Raw genomic sequence first — 27,440 nt, 5'->3', positions numbered from 1 at the left:
ACTGTTTGTTTTTATTTGAGATCTCCAGTGCTTGCAGTAGTTTGTTTTTATTTATAAAATGAGTGTCGATGCTCAACAAAATCTCAGAATGATCATGTTTCATATTTTTAGATTCTTCAGAGACTAAGTTAAGAAGCTGGATTTTTGAAGAAAATCGAGTGAATTGTTAAACTGACATGCATTTATCAAGAAAGGATGTTCATGTTACCTCTATACCTATACAAGGCTCCTTTAGAAAACACATAAATGCCTGCCTTTTTGTTATTTTCACTTGACGAAGTCCATCAGAAGTATTGATCTATGACTCCCGAAATAGTTCAATGGGAAAATGCATCATGTGGTACAGTTTTAAGCCATAGAAATCAATAGAAACCTATACAGATCAGACACTCTAAGATTGATTTTAAGTCTGTGTGACAGGACACAGAGCTAAAATTTTCTTCTGCTTCAGATCAAATGAAAGCATTGACACCTACTACTATCTACATAAGATAACAAAGGGAGCTGTAACTATCATCTCAAGAATTGAGAGCCGCAGTATGACTACATGTCTATCAGAGCATTGGAGAAGAGGGCCCAGTGCTTTAATTAATCTCATTAAAGACATTTTACTGTCAGATACTTTAAAGATGTATTGTAACTGTTGAGGAGAGAAAGGGAATCTAAAATAGCTAAATACCAATTTTGTCAAAACAACATCATGTACAGTGATACATTGATATTTCCATAATGCAATGATATGATTCTATGTTTTATTTCATTATACATAGCAAAAATGAGCAAGACTTTAGTAAATACCATACCAGGGCGTTCCTTCAAACTCCTTCAGAAACATTCTGTGTTAGAGAGGCATTATATTGGTTATTGAACTCTATCTTGTTAACTGCTGGATATCTATATTCTCTTTTTTAGGCATTAGCCCAACTGCTGAGCTTCTCCAGAGTTTCTTAAATGTCAGTCCAGTATAAATAGCATACACCTGTACAGACATGAGCTACTTTCACTCTAAAGCTGACAATAACTTATTTGTTGAAATACGTCATAGTCACAGTTTGATATAACATTTGTTATCTTAACATTTTTATTTTGCTCAATATCATGCAGAATGATCTTTATGATACACTTGATACATGATATATACATTTAAAAAAAAAATTAACAATTACCATTTAACAATGCATCATGTTCAACAATAATTTTTAATTTCAGCTGCAAGATGTGTGCATGCCAATTTTATTTTATATCAATGTACATTAAATGGACTTCCTGTAAGAAATTATGCAATATATTGCTGAAGAAACGCAATGCATTTTGTGCATAAGCATTTTTAAAAGGCATTTGATAAGTGATGAACTGAAGGTATAGTACTAAAGAGATAACTTATCTAAAGAACAGTAACAGAGAACCTTGGTTAATGGTTATTATACTGGGAAGATATACATTAAACATTAATACAGAGCAATGAAAAGTAATATGTTTTGGAGAAACAATGAGAGGAAATCATTGCCAAATTGTGAAAGGATTTGATAGCTGGAGCAAATTAAATATTCACGTACACAAATCTTCAAAATTTAGGAGACAATTTGATAAATCTTTTTTAAAAAGTTATATTCAATTTTAGGCTCAATAAATGAGAGAATCATATGCAAAATGAAAGAGGTAACTCTAAATCTCTATTTATCAGAATCTAGGCTATAATTATAATTCTATATGCTGAGGTCATAGAGTGAGCAGGGTGGAATGCTGTAGTCATGAAGAAAGACAGGAAATATTACAGCTCAGTTTAATGGAACAGAGACATTTAGAATAGGTCTGATTGAATTCTTCACAAATATGGGGCTGAATTTTGCCACAAATTGGTATGTCATTTCAGGGAGTTTTAGGGGGTGTGGGACGATCACTCCATGAACCCTAGTGAGTTTTATCATGCAATTTCATGCTGCTGACCTCATTAAATTTGCTCCACTCCACCACAGCACCACTCTCACATAATCTTGTGCTTACCACTGCTGAAAGTGCTTGATGCTGTGAGATTTTCTCTGTATTTTCCAGGTTTCCCACCATTCGGGCGATATTTAAACCCCAGCTGTGTACTAGTTCAAGTACTGCAAGGCAGAAATAATCCTTTACAATTGCTGTGAAGAATTGCATAGGAAATGGCTGATAGAGGCACGTTGATACTCACTTTGCTGACAGGTAGCTTGAAGAGACTGAACAGACAGGAGTGCTGTCCTCTTCCCTCAGGACTGCCAGAGGCATCCATGGCACCAGATCCTACCCGACTAGTCTGAACTTACCACTGGGTCAGAGTGGTGTCTACAGTCTGGAGGAATGCTCACCACGAAATTTAATGAACATCTGCACCCCACAAATAGTAAGTGCTTCTTCTCTCTGCTATCTCACAATTGCTCTAAATGCTACTGCACTCACCTTCCACCAAGAATCATGGTTCATCACCTCTATTTTTTCATGCAGCAACTTCCCTCGATTTCTCTCACGCACTCCATCCTCCCAAACTATTAGCCTACTAGCCCTCTCTGCTGCCTACTCACTCAGATCGGACACTTCACCACAACTCCATCATCGACACTAACATGTATCAGATACTTTTATCTCATTCAATCCCTGCCTTCATCCAAAAGCAGGAAAAAGAACTGCCCACATTAGGGCAAAGAGAAACAAAAATGGTAGTAGAGTGCCCAACGTTCAACTGCTCAGTCCTTATTAGGAAAGAGTCCCTTCCCCAGTTAGAGAGAAACATTACAGGCCATGTGGTGATGTTGAAACCTCCACATCCTGTCAACCAAGTAAGATTCATTATCAAGTGTTGCAATGCTCTCCCATTATAACCAATGTGGATGCATTCTTAACAAGGCCACACTCCTGGTCCTATTGCACAACTCGTTCCTCCTTTTGTCCTCTGCAGGCACAAGCAGCATCCTCACAGCCTCTGGCAGGAAAAAAACATAGAACATCGGCCTATGATGTTCTGCTGACCTATTATCCTACTAAGATCAATCTGTCCTGCATACCCTACATTTTACTATCCTCCATGTGCCTATTTTAAGAGTCGCTTAAAAGTCTCTAAAGTATCTGACCCCACTACCACTGTCGGCAGCGCATTCCACACACCCACCACTCTCTGTGTGAAGAACCTATCTCTGACATCTCCCCTATACCTTCCTCCAATCACCTTAAAATTATACCCCCTTGTAATAGTCATTTCCGCCCTGGGAAAAAGTCTCTGACGATCCACTCTATCTATGCCTCTCATCATCTGGTACACCTCTATCGAGTCACCTCTCATTCTTCTTCATTCCAATGAGAAAAGCCCAAGCTCCCTCAACCTTTCCTCATAATACCTGCCCTCCACACCAGGCAGCATCCTGGTAAATCTCCTCTGCACCCTCTCTAATGCTTCCACATCTTTCCTATAATAAGTTGATCAGAACTGAACACAATATTCCAAGTGTGGTCTAACCAGAGTTTCATAGAGCTGCAGCATAACCTCACGGCTCTTAACCTCAATTTCCCTGCCAATGAAAGCCAACACACCATATGCCTTCTTTACAACCCTATCAATTTGGGTAGCAACTTTGAGGGATTTATGGACGTGGACGCCAAGATTCCTCCATTCCTCCACACTGCCGAGAATCCTGCCATTAACCCTGTATTCTGCATTCAAATTCAATCTTCCAAAATGAATCACTTCACACTTTTCCGGGTTGAATTCCATCTGCCCCTTCTTTGCCCAGCTCTGCATCCTGTCAATGTCCCATTGCAACCTACAACAGCCCTCCATGCTGTCCACAACTCCACCAACCTTCATGTCATCGGCAAACTTACTAACCCACCCTTCCACTGCCTCATCCAAGTCATTTATAAAGATCACAAAGAGCAGAGGTCCCAGAACAGATCCCTGCGGAACACCACTGGCCACCGAGCTCCAGGCTGAATACTTTCCATCTACTACTACCCTCTGTCTTCTAAAGGACAGTCAGCTTTGTATCCAGACAGCCAAATTTCCCTGAATCCCATGCCTCCTTACTTTCTGAATGAGCCTACCAAATGCCTTGCTAAAGTTCATGTACACCACATCCACTGCTCTACCTTAATCGATGTGTTTTGTCACATCCTCAAAGAACTAAATAAGGCTTGTGAGGCTTGACCTGTCCCTCACAAAGCCATGCTGACTATTTCTAATCAAACTGTGCTTTTCCAAATAATCATAAATACTATCTCTCAGAATCCTCTCCAATAATTTGCCCACCGCAGAAGTAAGATTGACCGGTGTGTAATTTCCAGGATTATCCCTATTCACTTTCTTGAACAAGGGAATGACATTTGCCACCCTCCAATCATCTGTACTACTCCAGTGGACAATGAGGACGCAAAGATCATCGCCAAAGGGGCAGCAATCTCTTCCCTTGCTTCCCGTAGGAACCTTGGGAATATCCCGTCTGGCCCAGGGGACTTATCTATCCAGCCCCTCCAGACATCATGTCCTCACTCACCTCTGAGAAAGAAACCATAGAGCCCTCAGGAGGAGCACTGTCAAGGGTGTCTCCTTCATTCTCCGAAAGCTCAGATACTGATGCCTCAGGTGATTAGAGTCTGGAGCAATTTCTGGTGATCATATCACTGCCATATCTCTGCAGAAAAAGAGGAAGAAATGCCCCAAGTCAAAGACACACAGAGAATTGTCTGAGAAAAGGCACCTGCTCAGCCCAAGCAGGAAAGACCTCATGGTGCTGGCCATTAATAGCTTCAGTAAAATGCATCAAGACTCAAGAAGAGAAAGCAGATTTGTTGCAGATTCTTGTGAACTGGATTGAAGATTGGAGGAGTCAACCAGGATATCTGCACCATGCTAGCTATGGCATGTGTGCATGTGGATGTATCCATGGACATGTTGGCAGCTGTCATAGACAACTAGGTCCAACAGAAAGCTCATTGGCTGCTAGGGATGCACACCAACCTTGACAGCATCACTTTAACCATTGGTGGTCAACACCAATGGCCAGGTGAAAGTTCAAGTTGAGGAGAGTGAACCTCTATTTTGCCGTACTTCCATCATGTCTGCATTCTCTAGCCACAAACAACCCGGGGCCAAAAGTCCAAGCCTAATATGCTCCACTACAGGATAATGTTGCTCCACTTCAGCTGCAAACATCTGGGTTGCACTCAGGTGTACTGGGAGAACAAAGAAAATGAAAGATTTCTGAGGGCGCATAAGTGGAATGGGTGCCACTTAATTGTAATAAAAACCAAAAGAACTGCGGATGCTGTAAATCAGGAACAAAAACAAAGTTGCTGGAAAAGCTCAGCAGGTCTGGCAGCATCTGTGGAGGAGAAAACAGAGTTAACGTTTCGGGTCCGGTGACCCTTCCTCAGGACTGATGATGGCTGGGAAAACGTCAGTTTATATGCAGAAAATAGGGAGGTGGGTGGGGTAGGGAGTAAACGATAGGATAGAGCCCAAAGAGAGAGAAAGACAGTTGGACAGACAGAGGAGTTGCTAACGATCAGGCTGGGAGGGTGAATAGTTGTTTTTGGGGACTGTTAGTGACTAACAACAGGGGGTGTGTAATGGCAGGCTATGTGGTAACAAGGCCTGGTGTGTGGGGTGGGGGGCTGGGACATGGGAGAGTTTAGGCCCTAAAATTATTGAATTCAATATTGAGTCCAGAGGGCTGTAGGGTCCCCAAGCGGAAAATGAGGTGTTGTTCCTCCAGCTTGCGCTGGGCTTCACTGGAACACTGTAGCAAGCTGGAGAGAGAGGTGTTGGCCAGGGAGCAAGGTGGTGCATTGAAGTGGCAGGCAACAGGTAGTTCAGGGTCTTTTTTGCGAGCAGAACGTAGATGTTCTGCGAAGCGGTCGCCAAGTCTACGCTTCGTTTCCCCAGTGTAGAGGAGACCACATTGTGAGCAGCGAGTCACTCCTGGTGTTTGACCAGGTATTTGCTAAAACTCATTTCCACAGCCATATCACATTCCTCAGTGACTGCCTCCGGCTCAGACTCACCCCACGTGGATTCCAATTGAAGTTTCATCCCTCGTGTTTTGAATCCTCCCAGGATCACAGATATCTCCATGATGTTCAACGTTCCACAGACAGCTGCTTTCGCCGCATCCTGAGATCCACACTGAGTGCCATGCGACGCCACGTGCACACCCTAAACCTTTCTCTCCAACAGCATCGACTGGCTCAGGGCTGCACCACTCCGCAGTTCCACTTCATCCTCCGGGTCATTCGCCGTGCTATCAAGAAACTTTTTCTTTTCCTTTCAGGCATCAAGGCCCACAAGATTCACCAACTCAAAACTACCCATGGCCCTCTGGAACCTTCCTCTCCTCACCTTCCCTCTGACTCTATCCCCTCCCCCAACACCCCCACCTCCTGTCGGGTATTCACCATCCCTCCCAACCTTCCGCTCCCTGATGCTGAACGCTCCGTACTCAGCAAAGGCCTCAGCTTTATTCCTCTGCGTCCCCACCTTAACGAATTTCTGGCACGACATGATGCCGAACTGTTCTTCCGCCGTCTTCGCCTCCGTGCTCATTTCTTTGGACAAGAGTCCTCTCCCCATCCCACAGACCCCTTTGCCCGACTCCAACACTCTCCCTCCACCTGGACACCTCCCTCTGGCCTTTTACCTGCACTCGATCTTTTCATTGAGAACTGTCGACGTGACATCAGTCGCCTCAATTTCACTGTCCCTCTCACCAAATCCAACTTATCTCCCTCTGAACTGACTGCACTCCGTGCACTCAGATCTAACCCTAACTTTGTCATCAAGCCTGCCAATAAGGGTGGTGCTGTTGTTGTCTGGCGTACTGACCTCTACTTTTCAGAGGCTGAGCGCCAGCTCTCAGATACCTCCTCCTACCTTCCCCTGGACAATGACCCCACCATGGCACATCAGGCCATTGTATCCACTACAGTTACAGATCTCATTTCATCCTGTGATCTCCCCGCATCTGCTTCCAAGCTAATAGTCCCCCAAAACCGCACAGCTCGTTTCTACCTCCTGCCAAAAATCCACAAACAGGACTGTCCAGGTAGATCCATTGTTTCAGCCTGCTCAGAACTCATCTCTTCCTACCTTGGCTCAGTCTTCTCCCCCCGGTCCAATCCCTACCCACATACATCCATGATTCATTTGACGCCTTACACCAGTTTCAAAATTTCCAGTTTACCAGCTCCAGCCACCTCCTCTTTACCATGGACATGCAATCCCTTTACACACATCCATTCCCCATCAGGAGGGTCTTAGGGGTCTCCACTTCTTCCTGGAGCAAAGACCTGAACCATCCCCACCCACCACAACCCTCCTCCGCTTGGCTGAGCTTGTCCTCACACTCAACAACTTCCCTCTCAATTCCTCTCATTTTCTTCAGGTAAGAGGGGTTTCCATGGGTACCCGCATGGGCCCTAGTTATGCCTCTCTTTGTGGGGTACGTGGAACATTCCTTGTTCCAGTCCTATTTCGGCCCCCACGCACAAATCTTTCTCCGATACATCAATGATATCATCGGTGCTGCTTCCCTCGCTCGTCGAGAATTGGAAAACTTCATCAATTTCGCCTCCAATTTCACCCTGCCCTCACGTTCGCTTGGTCTATCTCTGACTCCTCCCTTCCCTTCCTCGACATTTCTGTTTCCATTTCTGGGGATAGACTGGCCACTAATATCCATTACAAACCCATTGATTCCCACAGCTGCCTGGACTATACATCCTCACAACCCACTTCCTGTAAAGACTCCATCCCATTCTCTCAGTTCCTCCGTCTCCGTCGCATATGTTCAGATGAGGCCAACTTCGACAAGGGAGCCTCCGAAATGTCCACCTTCTTCCTCAATCGAGGATTCCCCAGCTCCATTGTCGACAGAGCCCTCAATCGGGTCCGACCCATCTCCCGCACTTCTGCCCTCACTGCCTTCTCTTCCCTCCCACAACAGCGATAGGGTTCCCCTTATCCTCACCTACCATCCCACCAGCATCCACATCCAGAAGATCATCAGATGTCATTTCCGTCACCTCCAGCAAGATGCCACCACCAGACACATATTCCCCTCCCCTTCCTTGTCCGCCTTCCGCAGGGACCGTTCCCTCTGGGACACCCTAGTCCATACTTCCTTCACCCCCAACACCTCCCCACAACCCTACGGCACCTTCCCCTATAACCGGCGAAGGTGCAACACCTGCGCATTTACATCCTCCCTCCCCCGTATCCAAGGACCCATACATACCTTCCAGGTGAAGCAACACTTCACCTACACTTCCAAGAATCTAGTCTACTGCATTCGCTGCTCACAATGTGGTTTCCTCTACATTGGGGAAACAAAGGTAGACTTGGCGACCGCTTTGCAGAACATCTACGTTCTGCTCACAAAAAAGACCCTGAACTACCTGTTGCCTGCCACTTCAATGCACCACCTTGCTCCCCGGCCAACATCTCTGTCTCCGGCTTGCTACAGTGTTCCAGTGAAGCCCAGCGCAAGCTGGAGGAACAACACCTCATTTTCCGCTTGGGGACCCTACAGCCCTCCGGACTCAATATTGAATTCAATAATTTTAGGGCCTAAACTCTCCCATGTCCCAGCACCCAGCCCCACACACCAGGCCTTGTTACCACATAGCCTGCCACTACACCCCCTGTTGTTAGTCACTAACAGTCCCCAAAAACAACTACTCACCCTCCCAGCCTGATCGTTAGCAACTCCTCTGTCTGTCCAACTGTCTTTCTCTCTCTTTGGGCTCTATCCTATCGTTTACTCCCTACCCCACCCACCTCCCTATTTTCTGCATATAAACTGACGTTTTCCCAGCCACCATCAGTTCTGAGGAAGGGTCACCGGACCCGAAACGTTAACTCTGTTTTCTCCTCCACAGATGCTGCCAGACCTGCTGAGCTTTTCCAGCAACTTTGTTTTTGTTGCCACTTAATTGTATTTGGAATATCAAATTTGTAAATATATTGGCATTTTAAACAAATACCTGTCAGTTGACTCATTTTAGTTGCAGGTACAAGAATGAAACTGCAGAAGCTGTCGTTCATTAATGCTCTTTGATGCTAGAACCGTGTCTGAAGCACTGCAACGCTTCCCTACTGCCCATCATAGCAAAATATCTTGTCATTTTTGAATATGGGATTTTGTGAAGCCTTCAAGGAATTTTTAGAGTTAACTTCTATTAAGCAGTTGGAAACGTGAAGAAAAAACAAAGATAAAAGCTATGTTTCCTTTTGGTACTAACCAGGGTTGCTTGCTTTTTGAGCAGCAATAAATTTACAGTCAATGAATGATGTATTCACCCAACTCAGATTTATGTGAACCAATTATTAATTCTCTCCTGTCTCACTTGTTGAACCCAACAGTGCAGTGCAGTATCATGGTGAATGTCACTTTTCTTCTTCAAAAAAAATCTATATTTTGATTATGAATTATCTATAAGTACATTACAATGCAGTTCACGCCAGAAAATGCAATTTAAAAATCACACTTTTCATTTGAACATTGCTTTCTTGGGTGCTTCCATGTAAATGCAAAATTGGCACATTTACCGAATATGATGAGAATTTACACACATGCCAATAAAACTATGAAGGGTAATATAAGGTAATAACCTCTTGGTACATTGTGACAGAAAGGCCTTATATGAGAAGGTGATGTTCCTGCTCAAGGTCAACAGGGTTTTATTGACACCTGATTCCATCAGGTATGAACTGGGTGCAATGATCACTTGTTGACTGTAAATTTGTTGTTGATAAGCAGTCTCTATCTGTTCACAGAGGTAAATGCAGCTTTTTTTTATTAGTCACTTCAGCAGTTGCTGAATAAAAATAAATGATGTGAATCATTTGAAGGCTTTCCCATATGTGTTGGTACCACATTGAACAATGAGAAGATGTTTAGCTACATTGGCCATAGGGGAAAGAGTAGCACCTCCTAAAAAAAGTCCTAAGATGGGATGGTTGGTAAATTGTCAGCTTGTTTCTTAAGTAGCAATAGATTTGTGCTTTTATTTACAATGGAGAGTCAGCCATACCACATATATGCACTGAGAATTATTTGTTTTTGGTTCCCCTCCCACTACACCTAGGGTGAACAATAGCATCTGACTGATGTGGTGCTTTAAAAACAGCAATGATGCCAGGAATCCCAGGAGTTCCCAGCAGTGACGAATATTTTGCCTCTGACAAGCTGGCACCGTAAAGGCATGGTGCATAACTAATGTGGTGAATTTCAAAAGATAGTACAAGAAATCTTGCAAGGGTCACAGAATGGATCCCAACATTGACACTTAGCCAATTTCTGGTAAAGTTCAGCCCTTAGGAACAGGAGTAGGTCATTTGGCTCCTTGAGTTTGTTCTGTATTCAATAAGATCATAGTTGATTTGCAACCTATCTCTACACATTCACCGTTGCCCAATATACCTTAATACCTTTGAAAAATTACAACGTTTTTTTGCAGAAGAGAGTACCAAATTTCTTCAACCCTTTGTGCATAGCAGTGTTTCATAATTTCACACCTGAAAGGTATCGCTGCAATTTTAGATGGGGCATCCCAGTTTTACGATCCTTAACCAGCAGAAGTAGTGGCTCTCTACCTTCCTTATCTATCCATTTTAAAGTGCAACAAAATGACCCTATTCGCTTCTCCAGGTAGCATTCTCGATTATTTGCATGTCACCGAATTTTACGCAATTTTTTACTCGCGCATTGGGAGGAGACAAGTCCTGAGTCTGCATCAGGTGGATTTGGGGATCAAATGCTGTGCAGTTGACACTATTCTGAGCCACATGTTGGCTATCTCACAAAGTGAGCTAACCAGCCCCCAAATCACCATTAGCTTTCTCCATTCTAGGAAATATAACTCTAGTCTGTGTAATCCCTATTTGTAAATTAACTCTGGAGACCCAGGTATCATTCTGGTAAAACTGTGCTGCACTCCTTCCAAGGTCGATATATCCTTCTTTAGGTGAGATGCCCAACTACTCACAGTGCTCCAGGTGTGGTCTTCTTGCAAGAGCTTTGCAAAACTGAAGTATGACTTTTACCTGACTGCATTCTAGTCCTTAACGTATAAATGCTGCCAATCTATTAACCATTTCTAATAATTTTTTATTCCGAATTGTGAGATTTTAATGATCTGCACATCAGAACTGTCAAATCTATTGTCTGTTTCCAGTTTTCACTATTTAGTAAATACTGCGTTCTATCTATTTTAGATCCAAAGTGGGCAACCTCATATTTGCCTACTTTGCCTATTTGCTTAACCTATCAAATATGCTCTGCAATTTTATACTTCCACTGACACTGTTTACAATGTGTCATAGATTCATTGAGTTGTAGAGTTATACAGCATGGAAACAGACCCATCACTACAACTCATCCATACCAACCAGATACCCTGAACTGATCTAGTCCCATTTGCCAGCATTTGGCTCATATCCCTCTAAACCCTTCCTATTCATGTATCCATCCAGTTGCCTTTTAAATATCATAATTGTACCTGTTTCCACCACTTCTTCCGGCAGTTCATTCCACACGCGCACCACCCTTGCATGAAAATGTTACCCCTCAGGTCCCTTTTAAATCTTTCCCTTCTCACCTTAAGCTTATGCTCTCTAGTTTTGGAGTAACCTACCCTTACAAAAAAGCCTATTCATCCTATCCATGCCCCTTATGATTTTATAAAACTCTATAAGGTCACGCTTCAGGAAAAAAAATGCCCCAGCCTATTCAGTCTCTCCCTATAGCTCAACCCCTCCAAATCCAACAACATCTTGTAAATCTTTTCTGAACCCTTTCAAGTTTGACAACATCTTTCCTATAGCAGGGAGATCAGAATTGAATGCCGTATTCCAAATGTGGCCTTACCAATGCCCTATACAACTGCAACATGACATCTCAATTCCTTTACTCAATGCATTGACCAATGAAGGCAAGTATACCAAACATCTTCTTCAACACCCTGTCTACCTGCGACTTCACTTTCAAGGAACTATGTGCCTATACCCCTAGGTCCCTACCCAGGGCCCTACCATTAACTGTATAAGTCCTGCCCTGAGTTGCCTTACCAAAATAGCAAATACTAAAATTAACTTACAAATAGAGATTACACAGACTAGTGTTATATTTCCTAGAATGGAGAAAGCTAAGGGTGATGTGGGGGCTGATTGGCTCACTTTGCGAGATAGCCAACATGTGGCTCAGAATAATGTCAACTGCACTGCGTTTGATCCCCAATTTATCTAAGTTGAAATCCATCTGCCACTCCTTGGTCCATTGGTCAATCTGATCAAGGTCACATTGTATTTTGAAATAATCTTCTTCACTGTTCACTATACCATCAATTTTGATATCATTTGTAAACTTACTAACCATACCTCCTATTTCACATCCAAATCATTTAAATAAATGTTGAAATGTCATGGGCATATTTGGATCTGTGGCTCTCTGTCTCATCATCTAATTAATAAGTGTGCTGAATGGCTAAGTCCTCAGTGCAGACTGTCGCAGGATTTATCCTACCAACTAAAGGACCTATACATTAGTCCTAGCTTTTGGACTCAATTTTTCAGCCCTCTGCTGGTATCTTGAAAGCGGTGTGGGGTGAAGAGTGGTTTGTAAAACGTAGCACATGGCCTGTTGCCCCTGGCCTGTTTTCCATTTTACTGGGGGTAGTGGAGGCTTTGCATGGCCTGCTTGTTCTTAAGCCTATTGAGGTCCTTAAGTGACCAATTTTTTGTCAGTAAAGTGCGACATCCTGCCCTCACCTATTTTTAACCCACGGCTGGGGGGATGACCCCAGCCTTTGGTAGCCCAGTAGCTTTTACTGGGCAAGGAGAGGAAGGAGCTCTTTTGGGAGTTTCCCTGGACCCAATGGAGTTGCACCCCAAACCCCTGAGTCATACATTCCCTTTTTTAATCCACCTCTAGTGGTCAGTCAAACACAATCTCCCACCTTCCTCACCATCCCATTGCTGGGGCCTGACAGCTAAGTTCCACCGATACAATTGACTTACTTATTGTTGCACTTCCATAGCCTACTCTTCTTTGAAACCTGGCTACAGTCTCAGCAGTGGCCATCACTCAAACCTGGCACTGCCATGACTACAGAGTTGCCAGCCAACTGGATTGCTTAGGCCAATCGGGCAGGGAAGTGGAGCATATAAGTCCCGCTCTGAGCCTATTAACATGCGAGTGTAAAATGACTGTGAGGCCCAGGGCTTTTGTGGGAAGGCTCCTGACAATATTTTTAGATTGTGAGGATGTGTATGGGAAACACGAGACATCAAGCCCTCTGTCTCCTACTGCTCAGTAAATTTCTTAACCAAGTCCATTATTTGCCATTATTTTTTAAAATTCATTCACAGATGAGGGTGTAACTGACTAGTGCCAGTATTTGTTGCCCATCCCTAATTGACCAGAGGGCAGTTAAGAGTCAATAACATTGCTGTGGGTCTTGAGTCGCAATGTAGGCCAGACCAGGGAAGGATGGCAGTTTCCATTAGTGAACCAGATAGGGTTTTCTGACAATGGACAATGGAATCATCTTTCTGAATCCCAGATTTTTATTGAATTCAAATTCCACCATCTGCCATGGTGAGATTCAAACACGGGTCCCCAGAACATTACCTGGGCCCCTAGTGATAATACCACTGGGCCATCACCTCCCTTATTCTATGGCTTTCAACTTTAGCTAACAGTTTACTCTGAGGGATTTTATCATATGACTTCTAGAAGTTCATATAAATTACATTGGTAGATTTTTCAAAATATCCAATTAGATTTGTCAGGCATGATCTACTCAAAACAAATCCATTCTGGTTTTCTCTGATTAACTGAACATTTTCAAAGTGTTTAGTCACAGATGTTCACCAGATGATAGGCCAGGTTTATTACAATTCATAGTTTTCCCCTCATCGTTTTTAAATAACAAAATAATATGCACAGTTTTCCAAACTAAAGGGATGGTTGCCAGATTGAGGCTACTTTGGAAGTATATAGTTTGGCTATTTATGATGGGCTCAACAATTCCTTAAAGCCCTGAGATGGAAATCACCTAGACCTCTTAAATTATCACTCATAATCATGCCATTATTTTCCTCACTAATGTCATTTTTCTTGTGTTAATTTTGATGAGACATTGTTCCTGACTCAACATTAGTTTTCCTGAATTTTCCATGGCATTAATTTTGTTTAATAACTCCTTTCCTTTATCTTACTACCCAACTTTGAGTGCTTCTATTGCTGTAATTTTGTTTTTGTTACCTTCTTCAAAGAAAATAAGGCAAAGCACCTATTCTGCATTGCCAGGTCATGGGAATACTTTAGAGATGACCTCAAAGCGTCCTGAAGAGGTCAAACAGGTCTATCAGTTCGTTGGAGACCCAGGTGTGTGACCAATCAAAAATGGAAAAGGATTATTTGGAAAGGCACCAAACACCTTGATAAAGACCCATTGAGACATTGAAGGGAGCAGCCAAAATTCCAAATAAACCATCTACCCAATTATTCAAGCATTTTCTATCTCACAGATACAGAGTCTACGATTGTGTATTGAAAATAACAGCTGTCTTGTAATTGATCGAACTGAGGGATAGCATAGGAGAAGAAAGAAAGTTTCCAATAGCATTTCTTATGAATTTATTTTGCTCACCCCTCAATTATCCTATCCCTTTCTTAATTTGCCTTTCATTATATATCTATAGAAAACTTTATTACTTATTTTTATATTCTTTGATATTTTCATTCCGTATTTCCTCTTTACCCATTTAATTGCCATTTTACCTCATTGCTAAACTCATCACCTTTCTTTTTTTACTCCTTTTATTTATTATGTGCTTTGAGTATATTTTAATCTTCAGATTCAATTTTGTACCTAACTCTATGCATAATGTTTCGTTTTTGGATAGTTGTTGCAAAATACTTCCAAGCTTTATCAATCTTTTGTCTAAATATTACCTGTACTTTGGCTATTTTTTAGATTTCTCGCATTCAATTATCTTCTCCGGTTCATTCATTAATTATTTATTGATTCAGCAATACTTGCTCCCTTGTTGGATTCTCATAGTTCAAGTCAGAATGTCTTGTAAACTTTGCATGTTTTAAAACTTCCTCTCCTTTTTCCTTTCACTCTTTCTTCTTATTAGATTATTTGGGGAAGTTGAAATTTGACTTGAACGTAATCTGTATTTCATTTTAGAGACTTACGTGTAACCTTTTAACTTTCCCTCCAATACCTTATACTATTCAGTGATCTTCAGCACACCCCTAACAGTGTGACAAATACTTTACATTTTCATCTAAATCCATTTGGATTCTTTTTCTAGCTGTCTGTTAATCAACCTGGTTATTGCTATTACATTACTATTACTAACATATCTATGCTACCATCCTTTTTCCTTCTCCCATTTTTTAAAAACACGTTAAAGGTGGCAGTTTCGAATTGCCAATTTTGTTTCATCCTCACTTTAAATTACTGCTTTCTGCTTCCCAGTTTTGTTGTGACGCCTCATTTGTTATACAAGTAGCCTAATGTGGTCTTATTGTTCATTACACCAGCTTTTTAAAAAAAAGTATCATTACTTCCTAGAATGTAACCAGGTAGTTTCTTTTTTGTATATTCTTTTAATCAGATCTTTACTTTTATGTCTTCTTTATCTTATCTTTTGATTATTATTATTATTATTATCATTTTCCCATCTCCTTACCTACTGGTGCCAGGCTTAACTATTGGAATGCTTGAAATAAAAACTATTCAACACAGTTAAATTCAGACAGAAATCAGAAGGGAAATGGTATAATTAGGAATATGAATTACAGACTACTGAATAGTCTAGAGGGAGAGATTCAATGGGATATTATTCTCAGATAGACAGACAATTGTAAATAAATTTAAGACTACTCCTAAAATTGATGGCTTGGAAATTCTTTCAGACCAATTATGGATCAGCGAAGGGGTACAAGCAATGACTCTGTACCTCCCTACAAAAAAAAGCCAAAAGATTGCTTGAAATTGTCTATGGGCCTGTTCTAAACGATCAGACCCAGTACCGTTTGTGCCCCCATAAGCATCCAGCCAGATGGAAAATTTCAATTTCAGGTCACCTGCCTCACTGACTCTCTGTTCTACACAAAGAAGCCAAATTTGGTAAAGGATCATTTAAAAGACATTTTTCCCTGAATTGACAGATGCAAAGGGACGTAATGCCTGCTTTAATGACTGACAAATGAGAAAAATTAAATATCAAAAAAATTTAGCAGTGAACCAAATGTCTATGAAGCCATGGCAGATGTTGTCCCACCACTAATTTAGACAGTCTTGAGTTCATTTTTCACTTCAAAACATAGGTACAATCTACATCAGTGTGCAAAATGTTACAAGGGTCTGAGCGACATAAGCTATGGTGGGATGTATGGCAGAATCAGATGAGGTTGAGGCTATCTCATTGTGAACTCATCTCCAAATTTTACACTTTTCACAAGCAATGTAGCAAGATTCTCACCAGGCAGTACCGAGTTGCTAATTGATGGGGCTTTTCTCTTGATAAGCTTCTTGTTGATGGCCCAACTCACCTCATTAATGTTCATGTTCCAATCTTACCAAACTTGTCTAATAAACCAGGCATCAGGAAAACCCAGCAAGGAAATCAGAGTGGATACTGGCAAATTCAGGTTGCTACTTGCTCCAAACAATCTCCGTGTTGGTAACTGGGCACTGACATTTCAGGGCATGTTCCATGGGCACAGGCTAGATGCACCTCAAGTTCACACACATGAGCATCTTTTAGGTGCAGCCTATAAGAACACTCATGGCACTCATTTCCAATCCGGGTACAGGATGTTTCTACATTGCAATGTTGCTGCAAGAATTCTTTGAGCTCAAGGACACGCCCCATCCCATGGACTTAGCCAGGCAGTATCTCTAGGCTCTTTACTCGCTGTTAAAGTGCTCACAGACTCTGAGCGTATTTGGATGTTCACAGCATCCCTGCCTTGTATTGCCTAGCTCTACATTTTTGCGTATTGCTTCTTCAGCTAGAGCTACAAGGCTCACATGACTGCTGTCTTTCCATGCCTTTTAACTCAGGCACAAGGCCAGGAGGTTGTTGTATTTGTCAGCAATCCTCAATCGAGTCAACAGGGAACAGCCATCACTCAAGCGACTCTGGCACAGTAAGTCAAGGACAGCTTCCAATACCAGTCCAAGCCCTGCTTGGGCTGTTCAGAGTCAGAATGTACTCCTCATAAATGGTGAGGAGCCAAATAATAGACAGCACACCACCCGTCTATACATGTTCTGTCCTATTGTGAGCTTTTTTCCTCCTGGAATGAGGGAGAAAGACAAGTATTATGGGAGATGAAAGAGGTGGCAAGTTATTACTGTTAGTGCAGGTGGGGAGGTGTCTAAAGCAAGTAACTAGGCAGCCAAAAGGCATGCCAGGTGAGTGGTGTTGAGGGTTGCATGAGTGATAGTGAATGGGGAAGATGTTACCGGAATTAGTGAAAGTGGTAGAACATGAGCCTTGGTGAGAGGTTAATAGTCCAGGTGTAAAACAAGTTTTTAAAGATGGCGTGTGCATAAAGGTTGCCAGTGAATTTCAGGATAACTGTTGAGTGCAAGTTGTTCTGGGAAGGACATGTGGTAATTTGGGAAGGAAATCAGATGTGAGAGACACAATAGGGATATGATAGATGATTAATTTTGGTAAGGTTTAGCGAGAAATTTCACTGGGCCTTCAGTGAGATTCATTTCACACAACTTAACATATTTTGCACTTTGCTGTAAGAAGATTCAGCCTACATATTAAATTGTTTCTAATTTAACGCTGAAGAAAGCATAGCTTGTTTTAATGCTGGAAAATGAACTGGGACAAATAACTGATGCATGGGTTGGGAAGTAATTTGGAAAATAGTAACAACCAAATTCAATGTGAAAATAAATAAGATTACTGAAGATTTCTTGAGGATGCTTAAATAGAAAAAGGCAAAGTTCAGAGAGATAAAAAACTGATTTGTTTATATCCTTCTGTAATCTAAGAATTTCTTTCTCACTGCCAACCACTCAGCCAATATTTGTGTCATCTGCAAACTTGCTCATCTACTGTGCTTATATATATGACAAACAATAAGAGACCTAGCACTGATCCCTGTGGAATGCCAGTGGACACCAGCCTCTAGTCACACAAACAGCCTTCTACTATCACCCTCTGTCTCCTTCCAATAAGCTGATTTTAGATCAAACTTGCCAAGTTACCCTAGATCCCATGATAACACTCTCATCAGTTTCCCATCAGTTTCCCACGTGGGATTTTGTCAAAGGCCTTGATGAAATCCATATAAGCTATGTCAACTGCCCTAACCTCATTTGTATACTTGGTCACCTCCCCAAAAAATTCGATCAAATTTGCTAGGCGTGACCTTCCCATGACAAAGGCGTGCTGATCAAAACTTGCCAAGCTAAGTGGAGATTAATTTTCTCTTTTCTAATTTTTCCAACAATTTCCCTACCACTGATAGAACAGAATAGAGTAGCCTTTATTGTCATGTGCACTTGAATGAGTGCAGTGAAAAGTTTGTAATGTAGTCTCTTGGCGCCATTTTAGCTATAGGCTACCTAGGGACAGATACTTTAAGTGTTTTCACAGAATTGAAATAGTAAAAAAAAAAGATTAGCATGGGAAGACAGAGTTTAAAAGCCTAGAATGAGAATAAAAAGTGTCTATTAAGTGCTCAAGTTATAGTCCTTATAATCCTTTTCCAACATGAGTCCGTGCCCACTGGGCTTCAGAACACGAAGCCACGCTATCCTCATGCGCTGGCCTCTGTCCAGGACTCACTGTGCTCCCGCTCCGGGACTCGGCCCACGCTCACTCTGCTGCCATAGAACATAGAACATAGAACATAGAACATAGAACATTACAGCGCAGTACAGGCCCTTCGGCCCTCGATGTTGCGCCGACCTGTGAAACCAATCTGAAGCCCATCTAACCTAAACTATTCCATTATCATCCATATGTTTATCCAATGACCATTTAAATGCCCTTAAAGTGGGCGAGTCTACTATTTTTGCAGGCAGGGCATTCCACGCCCTTACTACTCTCTGAGTAAAGAACCTACCTCTGACATCTGTCCTATATCTATCACCCCTCAATTTAAAGCCACTCTGGGTTCTAGCCACGACTCGCTCTGCACCACTCTCCAGGACTCGGTCCACACGCTCCACTCCCATCTGGGTCTGGCCATGTCTCGTCTCCCTTAGTCTTGCTTCCAGTCTCCAGGTAGGGTAGGGTAGTTTAAGAAGTTGGGGGGAGGGAAGAAAAATTGTGGCTAAGGGGAAAAAAAAAAGGAAAAGGAAAAGGAACTGGAGAGCAGAAGAGCTCCGACTGAAACATCTTATTCTGCTGCCATCTTGGCTGATGTGAGACTCACTGGTCTATAGTGCCCTGATCTATCTCTACCCCACCCTTCTTGAAAATTCGAACTACATTAGGTGTCCTCTAGTCCTTTGGCACTTCCCCTGTAGCCAGAGACAATTTAAAAAATTGGTCAGGGTTCGTGTTATTCCCTCCTCCCTCTCGCAAAGCAACCTGGGATACAATTCATGGGGATATGTTCACTTTTAAAGCAGTCAAAGCATCTTTTTCTCCCTGGAGCATTGGAGGATGAGAGGTGTCCTTAGGAGGTTTATAAAGTAATGAGGGGCATGGATATGGTGAATAGCCAAGGTCTTCTTCCCAGGGTACAGGAGTCCAAAACTAGAGGGCATAGGTTTAAGTTGGGACAAGAATTAAAAGGGACCTGAGGGGCAGCTTTTACACACATAGGGTGTAGGTGTGTGGAACAAGCTGCCAAAGACGAAGTGGTGAAGGCAAGTACAATTACAACACGTAAAAGGCATCTGAATAGGTACACGAATAAGAAGGGTTTAGAGGGATATGAACCAAGTGCTGGCAAATGGGACTAGATCAGTTTACGATATCTGATCAGCACGGACAAGTTGGATCAAAGGGTCTGTTTCTGTGCTGTGTAACTCTAAGACTCTATAAATCTGCGCAAACTCCCTGAGCAGGAAAGTTAGCAAGTAGGACAACGGATCGATAATGAGGAATTCCAAAATATAAGATGGATGGAACATAGATATCCATATAAGGCAATAGGTAAATGTATCAAAGGATAAAATTCTGTGGGACAACTAAGTAAATTCGACCTGAAAAGGCAAACACAAATTGTAAGGAATATAAAATGTGTGTTCAAGAAGAGAAATGCAAAAGTGAAATATGAAGTGGGGCAGCAGATAATGGAAAAAAAATTAGTAAGGATGTCTATTAACATCCTAAAACTAATTGAATAAAGTAGATTGAATTGTTCAGCAATGAAGTGAATATTGTGGAGGATAAAGATAATATTGTATTCATTTATCTAAATAATGGTGAAAGTGAGAATGTGGGTGAACTGCCTGAGGATGGGGAAACAAGGTTGAAATTACTGCTGTGATAGACTTGGTTTGGAAAATGTTAGTACCACACAAATTAAGTATGTCAATAGCTTCTGATAACAAAAAAATGTGAGCTTCCCCTTTAAGAGAACAACTGGTTTAAACAGGGAGCAACATCCACTCAGCACTGACAGCATTGACAAGGATAGCAGTAACTTGGCATAAACTGAAAAAGTTGCAGCAGCAAGCAACTTTCTTTAAAGCTTAAAACAGCCGGTATCACAGGTAAAAAGTACAGGAAAGTTAGTGAGGATTAGAAAGAGTCTCACTGAAAATACAGAGTAAGTCTGAGTTACAATCTGGAAAGAAGTGGTCAACATTGGATTGTAGACATAAGTTGAGTATTGCGCAGTTTTGGGCTGGGAAGCTATTAAGAAAGGCAACAATTATTATCTTTATTAAAAGGAATGTATTTTTCAGTGTGAAAAATTGTTGATATAAGCTGCAGAAAATGTCTTCATAAATTGAACCATTCTATAAAAAATTCTTCAAACTAGCAGCATAGTTTGAGAGATTAGAATCTAAAGGTTCAACATAGAAAATATCATTAAAATAAATAATTTTCAAGTGAGGATAAGTTGTTATTATAGAACCAGAACTATTTAAATGTGTTAAAAAGTGTGAGGCACTTTTGGGGAGGATTCAGAAACAGCAAAAATTTTCCATGTTGCTGAAAAGGGAAGAAACTTGCCAAGAACAATGGTGTAAGCCACCATCATAAATTTTTATATCAGGAAGATAACATTTCATTTACTAGAAGATTTACAATACTTCAAAATTAATTTTAAGGTTACTGAATAAATTACAACACCGACAGAAAAAAACAGAGGATTTGAAGAAAAAAGCTCCAGAAAAGTAGAAAACAACTAATTCCAATTTAAAGCTTAATTGGAAACTCCTGTCCTGCTTTAATTACATTTTAAGAAAAAAATTATTCAAACTGGAAATTCTCCGACAAGCTTTACAGCAATTGAATTTAAGCCATAATTCAAATTTAATGAAGAAAAGCTAATGATACAGCAGAATTTATATAATTTATAACAGCTTTCTGAACTTAAAGTCAGCAATTTAATTTAAACAAAGGAATAGATACTTCACACTGAAAATTAAATTGATTAGCACAGAAGAAACAATTAATGAGTTATAGTTAAATCAAAGAACTGTGGAAACTGGAAATCAGAAACAAAAATGGATATTGCTGGAAAAGCTCAGCAGGTCTAGCAGTAGCTGCGGAGAGAAGGCAGAGTTAATGTTTTGGGTCCAGTCACCCGTCTTCAGAATGTAGTTCACTTGCTGAACTTTATTCCAGTAATTTCTGTGTTTGTTGTTGAGTTCTAGACTTGCTTCAGGTCCACCCACCAAATCACAAGCAGAATAAGTCAGCACTGCTTAATTCAGTTAGACCATTAGCAGATCATATTATTAACAGACAAAAAATTAAAGAAAATATCGATACCTTTGATATCTTAATGCCTTTTGATAACTCATCAATGAGTTTTATAGATTGTCTGAAATTTGTAAATATGGCACATTGTAATCTGAACGAATTAGAGACGTAATTTATGATTCATTTCTTTTAGAATTATTTTTACAATCAAAGGAATATCTCAAACTGCAAAAGGCTATCACAATTGTATCAAAAGCTGAGATTTGGAAAAAACTGAAAAAAATCTGGCAACAGAAAGACAAATTTACTTCAGAAGACAATCAGTATCGATCAACCTCATAAGATACAAACACTCCAAAATAATCACATGACATACCAATGCAAGATTGTTCAAATCTTTTGATACCAGGAGTCACTGCTGAGAAATGAAGACTTCTGATGCTAGATGATACATGCATGTTCTGTGAACTGATGACCTTCATGTCTAAAAAACACTTCTAACATTTCTTCAATCTTAGGGTGTGATAGTAGGTTGAAACTTTCTGTTTTTCACTCAAGGAGTTCTATTGAATAATACAATAACACTCGGTTCTGTATCAGGTTTGAATTGATTGGATGTCCAATAACAAAGATGAACTCTATGGAAATCTTGTTCAAGGGGAGGTCATGCCTGAAAAATCTGTTAGAAACAGAGGATAGCCAGTGGATGTGATCTATTTTAATTTATAGAAGGCCTTTGACAAGGTACCGCACAGAGGCTGCTAAATAAGACAACAGCCCACGGTGTAGGGGCAAGGTACTGGCCATGGGTAGAGGATTGGCTGACTGGCAGAAGCCAGAGAGTAGGAATAAAGGAGTTTTTTCAGGCTGGTAATTGGTGACTAATGGAGTTCCACAGGGGTCAGTGTTGGGGCTACAATTATTTACATTATACATTAACAATCTGGACAAAGGAACTGAGGGCATTGTTGCTAAGTGTGTAATGACACAAAGACAGATAGGGGGACAGCTAGTGTTGAGGGAGCAGTTAGGCTGTAGATGGACTTGTACAGGTCGGAGAATGGGCAAAGAAGTGGCAGATGAAATACAATGTGGGAATGTGTGAGGTTATGCACTTTGGTTAGAAGAAGAGAGGCGTAGACTATTTTCTCAATGAGAAAAGGCTTTGGAAATCTGAAACAGAAAGGGACTAAAAAGTCCCAGTTCAGGATTCTCTTAAGGTTAACATCCTGGTTCAGTTGGCAGTTTGAAAGGCAAATGCAATGTCACCATTCATTTCAAGAGGGCTAGAATAAAAGAGCAGGGATATACTGCTGAGGCTTTATGAGACTCTGGTTAGCCCGCAATTAAGAAAATTGTTCATCTCTGGTAACAAAGATATATTCCAGTAGGAAAGAAGGATTCTAGAAAGGAAATAAACCAACAATGGTTAACCAAAGAGGTTAAGGATAATATCAAGTTATATAAATAATAGATAATATCAAAAGGAAATAAAAATATAAATGTAATAAAGATTAGTATTAACCTACAGGATTGAGAAAGGTTTATGATCAGAATGTAACAAAGGGGGAAGAAAATAAACTTTGAGGGTAAACTAGCAAGTAATTAGAAATGGACAATAAGAGCTTATTTAAATATGTAAAAAGGAAGAGGGAGGCTAAAGTGAATGTTAACCTCTTAGAGAATGAGGCTGGGGAAATAATAATGGGGAACCAGGAAATGGCAGAAAAATTGAATAAATAATTTGCATGTCTTCACAACAGAGGACATTAATAGCATTCCAAAAGCACTAAATAATCAAGGAGCAACTGGGGGGAAAGGAAATAAATCCAATACCTATCACTAGAGAAAAAAGGCTTGGGAAACTAATGGGGCTAAATGTCAATATGTCCTCTAACTGGGTGAGTTCTGTCCTAGAATGTTAAAGGAAATAGCTACAGAGATAATGGAAGCACTGCAAAGAACCTTAGATTCCGGTAAAATCCCAGAGGATTGAAAAACTGTTGCTATAACATCATTTGTCAAAAAGAGAGGGATTCAAAAACAGGCAACAATAGGCCAGTTAGCATAACATGTTATTCAGAAAATGTTAGAGTATGTTATAAACAATGTAATAGTAGAGGATTTAGAACTACATAATATAATCAAGCAAAGTTGGCATGGCTTCCTCACGGGGAAATTACACCTGATAAGTTTTTTAGAATCTTTTCAGGACATTACAAGCAGGATAGATGAAAGTAGATGTTAACATATTTAGATTTCCAAATGGGGTCCAATAAGGAACTGAACATGTGTCTACTTAACAAGATAAGAAGTTGCGGTGTTGGAAGAAGTATATTAGCCTGGATATAGGATTAATAGCTAAGTAACAGAAGACAGAGAATTGGGATCTGGGGAAGCATTTTCAGCATGACTGAAATTGTAACTAGTGAAGTGTCACAGGAATCAATGCTCAGGCTACAATTATTTACTAATATGTTAACAAACTGGATGAGGGAAGTAAATATACTAAACCAAGTTTGAGAATGACACCGAAATAGATGGGAAAGTATGTGGTGAGGAGAAGACAAGGAATTTCAAAAGGGATTTAATGAGGCAGGATAAGTGGTTAGGCAAAAACCTGGCATATGCAATATAATATGAGACTATGCACGTTGGTAGGAAGAAAAGAGGAGCAGAATATTAGAACATAGAACATAGAACAGTACAGCACAGTACATGCCCTTCAGCCCACGATGTTGTGCCGAACTTTTACCCGAAACCTAAGGTCTATCTAACCTCCACCGCTACCTTATACTATCATCATTATTTGAATGGAGAAAGACTGCAGAGAGCTACAGCATAAAGGGATTTGTGTGACATTGTGCACTAATCACAAAATGCTAACATCCAAGTTTGGTGAATAATAGAGAAATCAAATGGACTGTTGCCTTGTATTTCAAAGGGAATGTCATACATAAATAGAGAATTGTTGCTAAAACTATGCAAGGCACTATGCAAGCTGTTAGACCACAGCTAGAATAGTGTGAACAGTTTGGATATACTGACATTGGTGGAGGTCCAGAGAAGGTTCACTTAGTTGATTCTGTGTATTGAGAGATTTTCATATGGGGCAGGTTGAGTAGATTGGGCCTGTATTCATTGGAATTTAAAAGAATGACAGGTGACCTTATAAAATTCTTAGAGGACTTGACAGGTTAGATGGTAAGAGGTTGTTTCCCCTTATGAGTGAATCTAAAACCAGAGGCCATAATCTCAGGGAAAGGGGGCAATTAGTTTAGATAGAAATAGGATGAAATTTTTTCTCTCAGAGAGTAGTGAATCTATGAAATACTTAACTAGAAAGGGCTATTGATATTGGGCCATTAAGAATGTTCAATGCAGTGATTGAAGATTTTTAAATTTTTGATTTGATTTAATTTATTATTGTCACATGTACCCAGATACAGTGAAAAGAATTGTTGTGTGTGCTGACCAGATGAATCATACCTTACATAAGAACATCGGGGTAATAGAATAGAATGCAGAATATAGTGTTACAGCTACAGAGAAGGTGCAGAGAAAGATCAACTCTAACATATGAGACGTCCGTTTGTAAGTCTGATAACAGTGAGGAAGGAGCTGTTCTTAAATCTGTTGGTACATATTTTCAAATGTTTGTATTTTCGACCTGATGGAAGAGGGTGGAAGAGAGCATAACTAGTGTGGAAGGGGTCATCGATTATGTTGGCTGCACTCCTAAGGCAGCAGCAAGTGTAGACGGAGTCAATGGATGGAAGGGTGTTTTTCATGATGGTCTGGGCTACATTCACAACTCTTTGTAATTTCTGGCAGTCTTGGGCAGTGCAGTTGCCATACCAGGCTGTGATACGTCCAGATAGGATGTTTTCTATGGTACATGTAAGTTGTTGGTAAGAGTCATTGTGGACATGCTGAATTTCCTTAGCCTTTTGAGGAAGTAGAGGCGTTGATGTTCTTACTTGACTGCAACGTTGATGTGGATGGGCCAGGACAGATTGTTGGTGATCTGTACTCCCAGGAACCTGAAGCTCTTGACCACCTCCATCTCAGTACCATTGATACAGACAAGGCTGTGATCACTACGCCACTTCTTGACAGCAATGACGATCTCCTTTATTTTGCTGACATTAAGGGAGAGATTGTTGTCTTTATACCATGCCATTAAGCTGTCTACCTCTTTCCTGTACTCTCGTCTCGTCATTGTTTAAGATCCGACCCACTCCAGTGGTGTCATCAGCAAATTTGTGGAGTTAGAGCTGAATTTGGCTACATAGTCATGAACGTATAAGGAGTATAATATGGGGATGAGTACACAGCTTTGTGGGGCATCTGTGTTGACGATTATGGTGGAGACTGCAATTGCAGAGTCCTAGGCCTCGGAGTTTGGAGATAAGTTTGGTTGGAATTATGGTGTTGAAGGCGGAGTTAAATGAATAAATAGGAGCTATCTGTTATCGAGGTATTCTAAGGATGAGTGTTGGGCCAGGGAGGTGGCATCTGCCTTGGACCTATTGTAACGCTGGGCGAATTGTAGTGGATCAAGGAAATCTTGGAGGCTGGTACCATTAATAACCTCGCAAAGCACTTCATAATGCTGGATTTCAGGGCTACCAAGCAGTAGTTATTAAGGCAGGTTGCCTGATTTTTCTTTGGCACCAGGATGATAGTTATCTTCTTGAAGCAGGTGGGATCCTCACATCAGAGTAAGGAGATGTTAAAATTGTCTGCAAACATTCCCGCCAGCTGGTCCGTGCAGGATCTGAGTGCATGGCTGGGGTCTCCATCCAGGCCAGTTGCTTTCAGTGCATTTACCCTCAAGAATGCTGATTTGGAAGTAAGAGAATTAAGGGTTATTGGGTAAATGCAAGAAAGTGGAGTTGGGGGTTATTGAATGGCAGGACAGACTTGATAGACTAAATGGCTTACTTCTGCTCTTATGTCTTATGGTCATGGAGCTTCTCAGGTTGAAACTCAATAAAAATCAATGCCTCTCCAGAGCTTCTTTACTAAGGCAGATTCCACGGGGAGATGGACAACAGTCTCTTCCCCACCAGTGTAATCTCAAAGGCAACATGATATTGGGGTTCAGGAAGGATCTGACAGAAAGGGTCGCACCTGCCAAGCAAATATTGGTGTTTGTTTGTAGCTTATGACAATGAGATATTCTGCCAAATGTCTTTGACAATCTGCTCAGAGAATCATCTGACAGGACCTACCATTTCTTTTTTCAACAAGGTCTCAAGGATGTTATGTGCTGATGGCCACTTGATAGGCTTATGTTCAAATATGTTTTTCTGCATAACTGTATTTCAATTCCAAGAGGTGGTACCGCACAGTGCACCTACTTGATGTGTTCTGTGTCAATGTAGCCAGACCTTCATTCACAACACCCAGGACAGTTGTACTTCAGCATGTACAGGTAGTTCTGCTATAATGCATGTTTCATTAACACGAATTGGCTATAATGCGAATGATGAACAGTGGATGCTGTTTGGATAATGCAAACTTTTGTGCTGAACAG

This window comes from Rhincodon typus, chromosome 2 (assembly GCF_021869965.1).
Source record: "Rhincodon typus isolate 14 chromosome 2, sRhiTyp1.1, whole genome shotgun sequence".
In the NCBI taxonomy this organism is placed as follows: domain Eukaryota; kingdom Metazoa; phylum Chordata; class Chondrichthyes; order Orectolobiformes; family Rhincodontidae; genus Rhincodon; species Rhincodon typus.
Note: the sequence above shows the minus strand (reverse complement) of the source record.